Below are 5,694 nucleotides of genomic sequence, written 5' to 3'. Positions count from 1 at the left end.
AAATAGGACTGCTCAAGTCATTTTCTGTGATTGTAACCTGGTCGCTGGAAAGTGAGCATTTTCCAGATCTGGTACAACTTCTTGACATTTGTGGCACATTCCAAGCATCCAGCGCCGACTGTGAACGCGGTTTCAGTCTAATGAATGCCATTAAGACAAAATCTCACAACCGCCTTGAAGTTTGTCTGGAGGAAGACAAAAAGGACAACAGCACACCCCCACCTCAGACGAAGAGGGGAACGTCTCCAAGTTCAAGCTGAAGACAGCAAAAGTGGTGCTGAAGGACTGCGTGGCAATTGGACAACGAGCAACATCCATCTTCTGGGAACACTGGTGTTTGTTCTACGAGGATTACGGCAAGCGAATCACGTCACTTCCTGTTTGTAGTGTCAGAGTGGCTGCCCTCACGCTAGCTTGCTCCTGTTTTTTCTCTCTACGTAATCCACTTAATTAGACTACACCTAGGTTTTATTTACATAAAAACACCACTCGTGTAGCCAATTCACTTGTCTAATCTATCTTAAGGACGATGGCAGGGTCCTCTGCCGCCCCTGCCTCTCCTCCTTCCGATTCTCTCCGTTGCCCGGCGTGTCACATGCTAGCTAACTCTTCAGCCTCCTTTAGTGGGCATGCTACTTGTAATAAATGCAGACTAATAGCTAGCTTGGAGGCGAGGATAGGTGAACTAGAGAATCGCATCCACACACTGGATCAGATTAGCAAACAGCTAGTGGCAGAACCCCTGGTAAATTGTGTGGATGCACCAGCCGTCAGCACAGTTAGCACAACCATGACAGCCCCCTCGCAGCAAGGGGATAGCTCTTGGGTGACTGTTAGGGGAGCTAGACTCAAGCGAAAGCAGCCCGTTGGGCCTGTTTCGCCTGGATCTAAATCCAAACGAAGGAAGCCCACTGCTAACCACCAACCAATTTATGTTTCTAATAGATTCTCCCCCTTAGCTAGCCCCGAGAAACCTGCTACTCTGGTCATTGGCGCTTCTACTATACCAGGGGTCGGCAACCTTTTTTGCCTGGAGAGCCACTTTTACCAAATTTATTTTTTTTTAATCTCAGAAGAGCCACATAAAGACAGTTACAAGAAGAAGTTTGGATATTTAATGTACAGTTACTTTCATTCAACAGCTAGGATTTTTTAATACATTTTCTACTAGTTTTAAAAGTAATGTGCAAGTTACTTGAAATGTAAAGTGGAATGACGGAAGTATAGGCCTTAGGCTTCCCATGTAGGCTAAACACCACCCCCTATTTTCCCAGTGTCCTTTGGTATGTAAAGTAACATCATAGTTCACAACACAACACTCAATTTTCATTGACATGTCATTGGCGAAATTGAACCTTAGGCCTACCAGAGATTAGATTTGGTGATGGCCTTGGAGTCTGGCTGGCTCAAATTCAGTAAGGTGAAGTTTCATGCAAGAATTGAAGCTGTCATCATTTAAGGGCAACTCCACGCAAAACTGTCATATATCCATAACGCCAACTAAATAGCCTACCATGGCATTGTGTTGGCGTTATGGATGTGACAGTTTTGCGCGGAATTGCCCTTAAACATGAGCGCAGATTTCTCACATGCAGGAATAGGGTTAACACAGCAATACTAACTCATTGCAGTGTGCGATATATAACGGGCAGTTCATTTCGCGTTTTCAGAATCAGTCTTCGGATGGAAACTTTCCCATTTCAGCCCGCTTGTGTTCGCGCTCACAAGCTGTGCACTGTAAAAATTTGATAGTTCCTTGAAGAACCTCAATGTTACTCCAAGAACCCAGGGGCTCTTCTGAGAACTCAAACGTGCCTTGATGCTCTTAGAGGTCTCTGCAAGAACCTTAACGATTTTTCAGTATGAAAGGAGGTTCCTCAAAGAACCCAATTTAATCAAGGTTCCTGGAGGATCTCCAGCTGAGAAAGAATAATTTTCTTGAATTTATCTTTTACAGGCCTATATTGCTGTGTAGCCTAGGCCTAACTGATTCAAAACATAGGCTAACCTAATCAGATAATATGATGCTAGGCCTGTGATAGGCTATGACAACAAAATAAGATTTTGATGAGTAATCGCCTATAGTTTGACTAGTGTTTAATTGCGCAAAAGATCTGAAGCATTCAGCTACTTGTGTGGTGTTTTGTTAATTGTGTGTAATTAACTATTTTGAAAAACTAGACGAGCATAGGCTAGGCCTACTGCCTATGCCAAAATAGCAGCAGAACACGGTCGGATAACTCGATGGGCGCACAGGTGTTGCTCGAGGCGATGACGCGCGTGTGGAATCTTCTTTAAAAATGGCAACAGAATTTGACAGTTGAGTCAATGTTACTACAGGAGGTGAGTGCAACATTTTGACAGCCCTATCTCAAGCTTTTTTAATGTTGACGTTTGTCAGAAACTATACCTTAAATGATACATATTCTACATATTAAATGGAAACGAGACGTTTTAACCATGACCTAATTATAGGCTATAGCATACAACTAAAGGTAAGATCAACGTGTCACCGTTTGTGAACGTTAACCTTAACTTTTTGTTTAACGTTAGAGCTAGAGCTTAGCAGCCTTATTTAGCCTACCGTTAGTTTTTTAAGTTATAAGATAGCATTATGCCTTGGCTTGTATGCTATGCTTAAACTGAATGTTAGCCAAATATTCTGTCTATTTTACTCCTTCAGCACAGACTTTTCAACTTCCCGTGTTTCCAACTCTCCTGAAATGAAAGCTAACATTAATGGAGGAAGTCCTGACGTTCATACTGCTGCACACAGATTATACAGGTCCTATTTGATTCAATTTCTATGTGGTAAGTGTGTAGCATGAGGTAGCCTACAGCTTTACTTACTGTTCTTTATTTGCATTCACGCAAAACAACAACCAGTCATTTAAATCATTAAGTCATTTAAAATATAGGCTACTCCATCTCTATGTTTAATTTCAAAGGTATCCAGTATCATGACATTTGTGCTGCTGCTGTATCTAAGCACCCTTTCCTCCGGGATCGCACAGGACCAGGATATGCATGTAAGTAGATTATTAAAGTAATAAACATACAGTTAGGCCTACTGGCTGTAGTGAGGGTCCTTTTTTAGGGCACCTAACAAGTAGGGATAATGGGATGGGATATTCCTGTCAGGGGTATTCAGGTTGTTGTAGTCTGCTCACTTACAGATGCAATTGAATCATGTATGCCTATGACACTCTTCACTTCTGTTGGTATGTTGCTTAACACCTGTATAAACCAGGCCATTGCATTTGAATGTTCCTTTAGGCTAATTGGTTTATATAACCTTTCATATTATAGTTGGTTGGGAATGCTAAAAACAAATTCAAGAAGGAAAGAATCCCACTGAGCCTTCCTGAAATTGGATACCATCGAGCAAAGTATGGGAAAAGGCAAAATTCATCACAGGCAAGTCACCTTTTCCTCACAAAGCAAAATGCATCTGTATCTCAAGCAGAAGCTTTCAGAATTACACTTCACTGTGATCCTTATTGCAGTTTACTTTGATTCCAGGACAAAACTCAATCCAATGTGAGGGAAACCACACTTATTTTTTTTTCTATTCACACAGATACCTGCTACCCAGGATGCAAACACTGTAGTTCAGGTATGGTGTATGTGTGTGTGTGTGTGTGTGTGTGTGTGTGCGCGTGCGTGTGCATATGTTCACTGATGATCTTTTTACACTGACAGGTTGTAGATGTTCTTGGTGATGAAAGCGTATCCAAATCCAATGTAAGTTTTCAGATGATGATTAAACACCATATATTACTACTTATTACATTTCTTTAACCAAATTGACCTTTACTTTAAATTGAATGTAACATTTACAGGACAATGAGACAAAAATGAAGGAGGAGTGTTAAAAAGTAAACCCTGATCTAAATACGATTGAAAACAGAATAAGGAGAACAATCAGTGACAGAGTGGCATTTATTCAACGCCACTCCTCACAGGAAATCCTTACTGAATACCCAGCTTTACACCACATTTGAACTGTGAGTTAACATTGGGCATTTAGTACCACTGCCAATTATTTTTCAGATGTTCTTCTGCCAAGCAAACATGTAATTTGTTCTTATCTTTTTAAAGGTTTTCTCTGAAATTCAGCACCTGCATAACATTGACCTAAGTACCAATCTGCACTAAATCAGGCCTGTGAGGAGACAACCTACAAATACAAAGGTATTAAGAAGTTTGATTTACACTTCATGTCATTACTGCTATAAAACTGTATGGAATTACAAGTATGTTATTACTGCTATAAGACTTATCCAGTATATTGTTCAAATTCAGGACTCTTTGCAGCAGAGCGGCCATATCTGTTTGGGGACAATCCTGACAGGCTCATACGTTGTGGATAAGGTAAGAGTACCAGTCATTTGACACTGTTAGAAACTTCCCCTGCCAATGGGCTTGAATATCACCAATCCCCATTCTAAATACTGTTATTCTGTACTTTTCAGATATCCAAGACACCCACACCTACCCTATGCATGAGAGGCAACCCCTTTGAGGAAGACCCCACCATTACACTTTGCATGGACGGACAAGACGTCGTAACACCAGAAGATGTGTTGATGGGCACTGGAGCATTGCTAGCAGTTTATTTAATTTTCAATATGGAATACCCAAAGGCCGTGAACAAGACATTGTTGTTTTTACAGTCTATGTGTGATATTAAGACAAAAGAAAAAATCCCCATTGCCGTATTTCGGATGTCAAATTTCATACTCTAAATTAAATACTCAATAGTTCAATCAATCATTTATTGACTATTTCATTTAGATTAGGAAGTTAATTGTGTTCTTGTTAATAGCATTGTTTAATAGATGTTTTCATTCATGCCTTCATCTATGTAGCCTGTGTATTATTTGTTTATTTATATATTTATTTATGTATCTATCTGTCCATCCTTTCATGTACAGTATTCCTAATATTTTGCCATTGACATGCTTTGACGCTTTTGATTAAATTCTTGCTTAAATACATCTGTTGTTTCATGTACATTTATCCCACATTCTAATAATAAAAATAATAATAACAATAAAGGTTAATACATTCTAATAATAATAATAATAATAATAATAATAATAAAGGTTAATAATAATGAAGGTTCTGTAATGAACTTCAAAAGGTTCCTCAAGCAACCTTTGAAAAGGTTCTTCAAAGAACCTTTCTTTAAAGGTTCTTCGAAGAACCTTTTGAGGTTCCCCCACAGTTTCAAATTGAAGAACCCCTAAAAGTTCCTCCAGGATCTTATAATTTTTACAGTGTGGTCACTGACGTTTCCTTTTTGACATTTTCCTTATCTAGCCTACAGCAAGCGCACACATCAACAATAACAATTAAATTAAAGACAAGTGTTTATTTGGTTGACTGAAATGGAGGGAAATCGGTGATTTTGTTTGATATTGACATGGCAACGAACCGCGAATGTAACAATATTGTGCAGGCTACGGTTACAGAGTCAAGTGAGGTGGGAAGTTATATAAATTACTCAGATAGACCTACGAACTAAAATAAAATAGGCCTACATTTTAATTAAATAGGCCTACTCATTATTATTTTCAAAAGCTGAGCCGCATCAGAGGGATCAAAGAGCCGCAGGTTGCCGACCCCTGGTACAGTACATCGATGTAACCGTGAACTTCAGCGGTAGAGAACAGACATGGGATAGATTAA

The 5,694-nt window shown here is 39.6% G+C and overlaps 1 long non-coding RNA gene across 4 annotated transcripts; it reads left to right on the top strand.

Annotated features, from left to right (window-relative positions):
• The first annotated feature begins 2,673 nt into the window (after nucleotides 1–2,673).
• LOC143140983 (uncharacterized) lies at nucleotides 2,674–4,551 on the top strand. Of its 4 annotated transcripts, none has more exons than XR_012990715.1 (9): nucleotides 2,674–2,811; nucleotides 2,949–3,029; nucleotides 3,310–3,417; nucleotides 3,581–3,616; nucleotides 3,703–3,744; nucleotides 3,911–4,007; nucleotides 4,102–4,194; nucleotides 4,306–4,374; nucleotides 4,476–4,551. It is a non-coding gene; the product is annotated as an uncharacterized LOC143140983 (long non-coding RNA). The 4 variants fall into 4 exon arrangements; XR_012990713.1 differs by having other exon boundaries at nucleotides 3,843–4,007; XR_012990716.1 differs by lacking the exon at nucleotides 3,581–3,616 and adding an exon at nucleotides 3,523–3,540 and having other exon boundaries at nucleotides 3,843–4,007.
• Nucleotides 4,552–5,694: the final 1,143 nt, after the last annotated feature.

Source organism: Alosa pseudoharengus, unplaced genomic scaffold, assembly GCF_046254945.1.
Source record: "Alosa pseudoharengus isolate Yale_2024_CS ecotype anadromous, Long Island Sound unplaced genomic scaffold, YU_APseudo_1.1 YU_APseudo_1.1_scf_10, whole genome shotgun sequence".
Classification (NCBI taxonomy): Eukaryota; Metazoa; Chordata; class Actinopteri; order Clupeiformes; family Clupeidae; genus Alosa; species Alosa pseudoharengus.
This window is presented reverse-complemented; position numbering and strand designations above follow the sequence as displayed.